Source organism: Rhinoderma darwinii, chromosome 4 (genome assembly GCF_050947455.1).
Source record: "Rhinoderma darwinii isolate aRhiDar2 chromosome 4, aRhiDar2.hap1, whole genome shotgun sequence".
Taxonomy (NCBI): domain Eukaryota; kingdom Metazoa; phylum Chordata; class Amphibia; order Anura; family Rhinodermatidae; genus Rhinoderma; species Rhinoderma darwinii.
This window is the reverse complement of record NC_134690.1, coordinates 342,898,261-342,908,343: the sequence shown is the minus strand read 5'-3', so window position 1 is coordinate 342,908,343 and position 10,083 is coordinate 342,898,261.

The window sequence follows — 10,083 nt, the reverse complement described above, 5'->3', positions numbered from 1 at the left end:
AAAATCCCAGGAGAGAATGCCCGGATTCTCTCCCGGGATTTTTTAATTTCTTGTTTTAATTTTGACTTAAATAAACAGTTATGTATTTTTTCACATCATATCGTGTGCTGGACCTTTAAATAAGTAGAGGTGAGCAGCCACATGCTGAGTACTGACCAATTGGCATGGACCTGTCTTTTTTAGATATAAAGAGACCAGCAGCAGTGGCGGAGGAAGCAAGACAAGGAGAGGGACGTTGGCTGAACAGTTGGCTGCGTCCTGTTATAGTCTTTTCAAAGCGAGAGATTTCACTGTATGCAGTGGCGGATTAAGTAGACCATGGGCCCTGGGCTGTTACCCAAACTTGGGCCCCCCTTCCTCACCGCCGCCCTGCCGCGCCGTAACTATTTTTAACACTACCTTTTAGGGCAAGCATTAACAGTGTTACGATTTCCCTTATCACAGCGCGGTGTCCCTACATACTGACAGTATCACACTGTGCAGGGACACAACCTCCTGACAAGGGGAATTGTCTATCAGTCCTGGACTGCAGAAAGACTTTTTGTGAAATACAAGGATTTCCTATAATAAACATGTCAGGAGAGGTGACAGATTCTCTATAAATCTAGTGACTCACAGGTGACGACGTCTCAGATTCTAGTAGTTTTTTTCCTCTTTTCTTCTCCATCCGGTCCAGCGCTCATGACGACTTCTCCCGGCCATGACTCATTTCTTCAGAATTTGCCACTCAGACGTTTCCTCACTTTTCCAACATTTCCACACCTATAAACGAAAATAAAGTTATCATGGTGCCACATACTGTACCCCTAAATATAATAGCACCAAACACTGCGCACCTGAATATAATAATACCACACACTGTAAAACACCACATACACACAGCCCCCTGTACATAGTGCCACACACAGCCCCTGAAGATATTACACACCCCCATAGATATCGCCATACACAGCCCCTGTAAAGGATCTGCCAGGCACAGCTTCGGGGTTAACTCCCATAATTAATCAGTCAGCACCTGAATCTACATCCCTGAGACTGACTCCAGCTTCCACCACTCAGGCTGGCAGGCTTAGGAGTGGGAGAGCCTATCGCAACCTGGCCAGACTCAGCTAGCTCCCGCCCTCGGTCTATTTAAGCCTGCCCTTCCTGTCCCTCGGTGCTTGTGATTCTTTTCGTGTGGTTTCCTGGCCCAGCTACAGCTCCTTCTATTTTGATTCTGCTCCATACAGACTCTGTCCCTGCCTACTTGCAACGACCCGCCCTAGGCGACGGGGTACAACTGGGCGGCGGTCCCTGCGCTCAGTAAGTGCACGACAAACACGACAAACATACAAGGGAATACAAGCAAGGGAAAGGGGCAGTTGCCCACGGCAACACCGTGAGCAACCAGAGTGGTGCCGCCACTCTAATCACAAGCACCGAGGGACAGGAAGGGCAGGCTTAAATAGACCGAGGGCGGGAGCTAGCTGAGTCTGGCCAGGTTGCGATAGGCTCTCCCACTCCTAAGCCTGCCAGCCTGAGTGGTGGAAGCTGGAGTCAGTCTCAGGGATGTAGATTCAGGTGCTGACTGATTAATTATGGGAGTTAACCCCGAAGCTGTGCCTGGCAGATCCTTTACAGCCCCCTCTATATATCACACATCCCCCTGTAGAGAGCGCCACACAGCCCTCCCCCTCTTGTAAATAGCACCAAAAAGCCCCCCCTATAAAGAGCGCCACACAGATACCACTGTGGATTACATTACACAGCCCCCCCTTGTATATAGTGCCACACAGCCCTCCCCCTTTGTATATAGTGCCACACAGCGCTCCCCCTTTGTATATAGTGCCACACAGCTCTCCCCCTTGTATATAGTGCCACACAGCGCTCCCCCTTGTATATAGTGCCTCACAGCGCTCCCCCTTGTATATAGTGCCTCACAGCGCTCCCCCTTGTATATAGTGCCTCACAGCGCTCCCCCTTGTATATAGTGCCACAAGGTTATGTACACATTTAAAAACTTTATATTATAATTATATATATATATATATATATATATATATATATATATATATATATATAGAGTATTTGTGTGTATCAGTGTGATTGATTGATTTTATTAAAAAATATTTTTACTTTTTGAGATACAGCTGCTTTGTATCCTGTATCCGTCAGGTCAGCAGGGCTGACAGGATCAGTGACACGCAGGATCCACCTCAAATCTATCACATCAAAGATTATAATTTAGCGCGGGGCCCGTTTCACTGATCCCGTCAGTCCTGCTGACCTGACGGATACAGGATACAAAGCAGCTGTATCTCAAAAAGTGAAAATATTTTTTAATTAAAACGTAATTACAAAGTTGCACCAAACACACATTTTTATTAAAAAATAAATAAAACCGACGTGATTTTTGCGACGTTTTTCCGTAGACAATGCAGGTTTCGTTTTTTATCGTTTTTATACACACCTATTTTGCTATTTTAGAACTTTTATTCATAAAGTTTGAAAATAATAGTAAAAAAATAAGCTTTTTTACGTTTCAGCTATTTTTTTTTTTAGTAATAACATAGTTTTACCCTAAAATAGACCTTTTATTTGTAATCGTCATTGTTTACCGTAAATGTTAATATATTACATGTCTATATTAGGGTAATTGGGTCAGAGCTAGCGTTACAACAATGATTGGCAGGGGGAACGTATTTTTTTGGGGTGGGTATTTTATGTGTGTTTATTATTTAAATTTTTTTTGCACTTTACTTTACTATTTTTTTATTACTATGGTCTGTTCCTCAAAGGTCAAAAAAGACCTTTGGGGAACTTTATATATTTTTTTTCTTTCTTTTACACCATGTTTTTCCACTGCGCAGCAGCCCCAGTTACAGGGGAAATCAGCCCTCTCATAGTGACGATTGTCACTAACTGGGCTGTGCTGGGTCTAGTAAGACCCAGCAGCAGGCTGTCAGTAACGGCACCCGGCGATCATGTGACCAGTCACATGATCACCGGGAGGAATAGAGACAGCGCCGCTGCTGCTGTCTCTATTCCTATACACAGCGTTCATTGATCGCTGTGTAAAAAGACATCAGAGAAGACAGAAGCAGCGAAAGCTGCTTCTGTCTTCTCCTCAGGGTCCCCGGCAGTCACTGACAGCCGGAGACTTGACATTCAGCTGCCGGATCGCGTGGGCAGCAAGTTAAAACCCGAGCCGTAGAAAGTCTATGGCTCGGGTTTTAAGGACCCGTCCCTGACCGCTGGCCATAGAAATACAGCCAGCGGTTGGGAATCAGTTGGGCAGGAGGATAAGCCTGTACTAACCTCAGCGACAGTGACCGCCCGCCCGGCTCTTCTATTCCAGCTTTGGAGTAACAGAACAGCCGTCCGTCACTGTTCTGTTACTCAATGGCGGCGCCCGCACTTGTCAGGGAGGCGTGTCCTAAGCCGGCCAATTCCCTGCTCCTCCCCATCTTCGTAGCAGCAGTTAGCAGCACTAGCGCGCTGAATAGTTTTGTAAGACGATGTGCGGTTCGGGCTGCCATGGGCCCCCTGGGAGCCTCGGGCCCTGGGCGGTCGCCAGAACCGCCCATATGATAATCCGCCACTGACTGTATGTGTATCAAGGATTTCTAAAACATTTAGAGGTTTATTGAACACTAGCAATAGTTTAAAAAACAATGAAAAACAAAAGGACATAAATTTAACGCTTAAAATTTGGTTGTGAAACATAAACTATTTGATGTAAAATGTATCATCCAGAGGATCTCACATTAATAAATCAAAATGCATGCATCCTTGACTTATTGCCCATTCCTTGACTCGATCAAGAGTTGACAATTTAACGTAGGAATATTTTCCAGTGGACTCTCCAGGGGAATCCATTGAGACATTTAAGTTTCCATTACATCAGCATTGCATTTTCATATTCCCTTTTTACTTGCCTTAGAATTAAATACACTGCATGTACAATGTAATAGCCAAAGAAAGGTCACCACATCACTGCATAATTTAGAATTTTGTACTTAAGAACTGAATAAGTAAAGCCTGCAGCTTGTAGGACTGAACAAAAAATTAACCAGTACATTTAATATCTTTTTTTATTGTCATAAACTTGTATGGACTATAACAGCGAGTGCTGGGCATATGAGAAATATACCCTCAAGTCTTCCCCTGTCCTTTTTTGATGGCTTCTGAAGAGCAACAGTGTGTGTTTAGGCAACCAATCCACTATGTATGTTCTATTCTGTGCAAATGTCCCAAGTGTCACTCATTGGAATACCACTTTAAGATATACATCGTTTATCCATGACATTTAAACCACCTGCCTAATAGTGTGTTGGTCCCATTCCTGCCACCAAAACAGCTCTGATCTGTGATGGCATTCACTCTATAAGACTTCTGAAGGTGACCTGTGGTATCTGTCACCGACATTAGAAGCAGATTCTTTAAGTCCTGTAAGTGGCAAGGTAGGGCCTCCACGGATCTGACTACGTTTTCCAGCACATCCCACAGATGCTTGATCAGATTGAGATCTGGAGAATTGGAGGTCAAGTCATCACTGTAAACTTCTTGTCATTTTCCTCAAACCATTCCTGATTTTTTTGCAGTGTGTCAGGGTGGATTATCCTGCTGAAAGAGGTCACTTCCCACAGAGAATACTGTTGTCATGAAGGGGCATACTTGGTCTGCCTCAATATTTAGCTAGGTGGTATGTGTCAAAGTATATTCACATGAATGTCAGGACCCAAGGTTTCCCAGCAGAACATTGCCAAAAACAACACCCTGCCAGCTTGCCTTCTTCCCATAGTGCATTCTGGTGCCATCCCCTCCACAGGTAAGCGGCACACATGCACCCAGCCGTCCACATGATGTATAAGAAAACATGATTAATCAGACCAGGGAAAACTCTTAAATTGCTATGTAGTCCATTTCTGATTCTCACATGCACATTGAAGGTATTTTCAGCAGTGAACAGGGTCAGCATGGGTACTCTGGCCAGTCTGCGACTATGCAGCCCAAAACACAGAAAGCTTTGATGCCCTGTGTGTTCTGACACCTTTCTATCATAGCCACAATTTTATGCTACAGTAGTTCTGTGGGATCGGATCAGACAGGCTATCCTTCCTTCCCCTTCTCGAATCAATGAGCAGTGGGCTCCCACGACACCGTAGCCGGTAGACCGGTTGTCCTTCCTTGGCTACTTTTGGTAGGTATTATACACTGCATATCAGGAACACCCTACAAGACCTGCCGTTCTGGAGATGCTCTGACCCAGACATTACAATCTGCCCCCTTGTCAAAGTCGCTCAGATCCTTATGCTTGTCCATTTTATTTGCTTCCAACACATCAACTTCAAGAACTGACTGTTCTCTTGCTTCCTAATATATCCCAGCCCTTAACAGATGCCATTGTAACCAGATAATCAATGTTATTCATTTCACCTGTCATTCATATTTCTTTCAAAACATAACAATACAGTTAAGAACTACATCCCAATTCACCTTATGTCATGCATACAAAGAGATTTTTACCTTTAGATAAAATCTTTTGCCACTAGAGATTTTTAGATTTTTATCCAGCTACATATTGTTTTTGGACGAAGATAGCATTCAATAATTTCAACAAACATGTAACAGTAGCTTTGTCAATAATCTCATCATATTTTTTTTTTTATAGCGTATATCTGAGCAAAATAATATCTATCGACATAAAAAAAAAAATGCAGTTTCTTATTAACTTAAGGTGGTGATCTGCCTCCCCAGCCCTGCAACTTGGATTCTTTCAGCCAGTTCCCTCATGCATGTCACCACCAGTGTTTCTTTCGTGTTGAATCATAATCCTCATGGCCATCACTTTAAAAATGTTTTCCCTCTCATAGATATTATAGTATTTCTTCATTCCAATAACCAGTTCATCATGACAGCTCACTATGCTGGCACCGAGGGTGTTATACTTTGGAACAAATAGGCAGAACCCCCATAATCTCTGTATGTAGTTGAGCTAGGGTTTAGAATTTACACTAATCCACTTATTTAACCCTTTAAGGACGCAGCTATTTTGGGCCTTGGTGACACAACATTTTTTTTCTTTTTTCATCACTGGGTTCTGAGAGACATAACTTAAAATTTTCTGGCAACTTAGCCTTAGTCCTGAATTTTTAACCTCCATCAATTGGCTAGGAAGAATGTGAGACTCCAAAGAGCCCCTGGAGCATGTCTGTGCATTCATAAAAATAGGCATCAAGTATTAATAAATTTCTCCCGTTGTGGCACTGCATTGGAATAAAACACTTGCTGCCAAACTTCCCTGTGAATTATTGTTGATCGCTATATGTCCCAGTAGCGGGAAGCCCTGTAATCAGCGAATTTTCAGGGGACCCTTTTAACAAAAAGGGATCATCCAATTTGAACAATCCCTTTAACACTGAACTTTTAATCTTAGATATACTATATGGCTAAAAGTATTAGGACACCCCTTCTAAACATTGAGTTCAGGTGTTTCAGCCACAAACATTGCAAACAGTTGCACAAAATCAAGCACTCAGCCATGCAATCTCCATAAACAAGCGTTGGTAGTAGTATGGGTCGTACTGACGAGCATAGTGACATAGGATGTCACATTTACCACAAATCTTGACTAGATCTGTCCGTCAACTGTGAGTGCTATTATTTTGAAGTGGATGTGTCTATGAGTAACAACAGCTCAGCCAAAAGTGGTAGACCACGCACACTCACGGAGCAGAGTCACAGAGTGCTGAATCGAATGGTGCATAAAAATTACCTAAGTGTCTCAAGAGCTACATGAAATGGGTTTCCATGGTCAGGCATCGGCACACAAACCTATGATCACCATGCTCTATGCCAAGCATCGGCACAAGTGGTTTAAAACATGCCACTACTGGACTCTGGAGCAGTGGAAACGTGTTCTCTGGATGGACAAATCGTGTTTCACTATCTGGCAATCTGGTGGACGTATCTAGGTTTGGTGGATGTCATGAGAATGGTATCTACCAGAATACATAGTGTCTACTGTAAAATTTGATGGATGAGGGACAATGGTTTCAGCACACTTCATTCCAGTGAAAGGTAAAGTTAATGAACAGCATACAAAGACATTTTAGACAATTGTATGTTTCCAACTTTGTGGGAACAATTTGGGGTAGACCCTTTCCTTTTCCAGCATGACTGTGCCCCAGTTCACAAAGCGAGGTCCATAAAAATAATGTTTGATAAATTTGGTGTCGAGAAATTCAAGCGGCCTGCGCAGAGCCCTGAACTCAACCCCATCAAGCACCTTTGGGATGACTTGGAGCACCAATTGCAAGTCAGAGCTCCTTGTCCAACGTCAGTGCCTGACCTCACAAATGCTCTTTTAGTTAAATGGACACAAATTCAGACAGACACACTGCAAAATCTTGTGTAAAGCCTTCCCAGAAGAGTGGAGGCTGTTATAGCCACAAAAGGAAGCACTACTCCATATTAACGGCCCATGGTTTTGGAATAGGATATCCAACAAGCTCATATAGGTGTGACAGTCAGGTATCCACATGATTTTGGCCATACAGTGTAGATTCCACCCTTAAGAACCATGCTAAAAAAAAATCTATAACACTGCAGAATGGATTTTTCTTTTTTACCATATATCATTTTTAAACATTTTATTTTTATACTCAACATACTTAGTCTTATATTTCATACAAAAATCTAATTGTATTTCGCTCTTTGATTATATTAAACAAACAATAAAATGTTCTGTTATTTTACACATATCTTTAGTTTGTTTTATTGTTCTTACACTATACTTTATTATGCCTTGAGCTGTATGCATGTTCTATTTATTGTTAAAATATATTACATAACAGGACTGACGGATTTAGTAATAATGTACAGTTAAATCTGTAAAAATCTGGCAGAACAGTCATATTTCACAATTAAAAGGTGACACAGGCACAGTATGCAGAAACAGTACAAGACTTTATGGAAAAATACTTTTCAACCAAGTAAGTGGAACAACATCTTTCGCAGATGTTTTTGCTTAGGGTGGCATCTGCTAATAAACTCACCAATATAGTTAAACAAGACTTATTGCATGCTTTCCTCATGTGAAAACTTTACATTTATCTTTACACTGTTCAGTCCTATGCTGGGAATTGGTCCACCATAGTTGGGCTCCATGTAATTGCTACAATCATTCTACACCACTATGCATCATTCTTAAAGTACTGACTTCAGTAATGCAGATTAGAAGACACCGTCTATTGAGTGTGACATTGCATGATCGGCGGATTTTCATTAACAACTGCTGCTTTGGAGGTTCCACTTCCAAGCAGTTCTGAAGACAAGTGATGGAGGTCACAGTTTTATAAGAATGATAATTATAAAACAGTGAAAAGTGAAGAATACATTTTCATGAATAAAAAAATGTTAAATTATGTGCACAATGCCACAATTAAAAAGATCTAAGGAGTTTTAAACACAAAACTAACCCCCCATTTGCACATAATTTGATGTGAACTACTAGCCCAATGCTAAAGTATTGGCTTTTCCATTATCAGTATATGATATTGTATGCTGTGTGGAGCAGTCACGTGCACTGTACAGCTATAACATTGAAACCACTGACAGGCGAAGTGAATTTTCGACTCATGCCTCTCAGGTCCCTACTCATAAGTCCAAGGTGATGTTTATCATTGCCCAACTAGTTGATGATGCCCAAGCCTGGGCATCCCCCTATCTGGAACATCATCATGCATTTCTGGATAGTTTGGAGAACCTCCTTGTGATGATAAATCTAGTGTTTGATGACCCTATCTGGAGATTCAATTACCAACAAAGAGCAACTTCCTGTACCCTATAAAGAATTTAAAGATATTTGTAACATATGAAGAATGCCAACCAACTACCTCATCATCATCCTTATGACTTTCCTACTGAACTTTTGCCTGGGGTTACCATACCTTTTGGAGATATTTATCAACTTTCTAAGTTGGATTTAAAAGGCTCTTGATAAATATGTTGGAGAACTTATCCAAAAGATTCATACGTTATCCTGCAGGAACGACTTTATTCTTTGCACCAAATAAGGATAGCACTATACATCCTTGCATTGACTACAGAGAACTTCATCAAATAACTGTAAAGAAATGTTACCCTCTTTCACTTATTCCAGAGTTACTTGAGAGAATACGGTCAGAAAAGATCTTTTCTAAGCTTTATCTGAAAGGGGCCTACAATCTTATCCACATACGACCTGTGTATGAGTGGAAGACAGCTTTTTTAAAATACGGTATGGGTATTGTGACTCTCTTGTCATGCCATTTGAGCTTATAAATGCCCCAGCTACGTTTCAGCACCTTATCAATTATGTATTTCGGGACCTTCTGGATCGGCCAATATAGACGACATATTCCTTCTGTAGCGTCCATGGCCGCGGGCCGTCGGGTTTACTCACCTCCCGACGCCCGCAGCCATGGATCCGTGAGCGCTGGTCCCCATCTCCTTCCTAGGAGACGCCAGCGCTCACTTCTGCTCCATTCTGCTGTGTCCCGTAGTGTGCGCGCGCACGCTCTTGCCCGGCCTTAAAGGGCCAGCGCGAGCAAATAGGAAGTTGTCATCATCATCAACTGCCACAATTTCCTGGACTATAAGAAGGCTCCAGGCCTTCTAATCCTTGCCTGAGCGTTGGTAGTTTTCCCAGTCCGTCTTGCAAATGGTCCCTTAGTGTTTCCCGTTCCAGTTGTTACCCGTGCCTTGTTCCCCGTTCCTGTTTCCCGTGCTGTGCCTTAGTATCAAGTCGTGCCACGTCCTGTGTCATCTGCCACGTCCGGAGGAGTCCGCCACGTCCTGTGTCATCTTCCACGTCCGGAGGAATCCGCCACATCCTGTGTCATCTGCCATGTCCAGAGGAATCCGCCACGTCTGGCGCAACCTGCGGCTCCTGTGTCATTCGCAACGTTTGGCGTTATCTGCTGCACCCATCTCCATCTGTGCCAGTTATGCGGCCACCGTCTGGATTATCCAGGTACCCTTGTGCGGGACATTGTATTTCTGGGGTTTCCTGTTGTTTGGCCAGCTGCCTCCCCGCTACGGCCGTACGGCCTAGTGGGT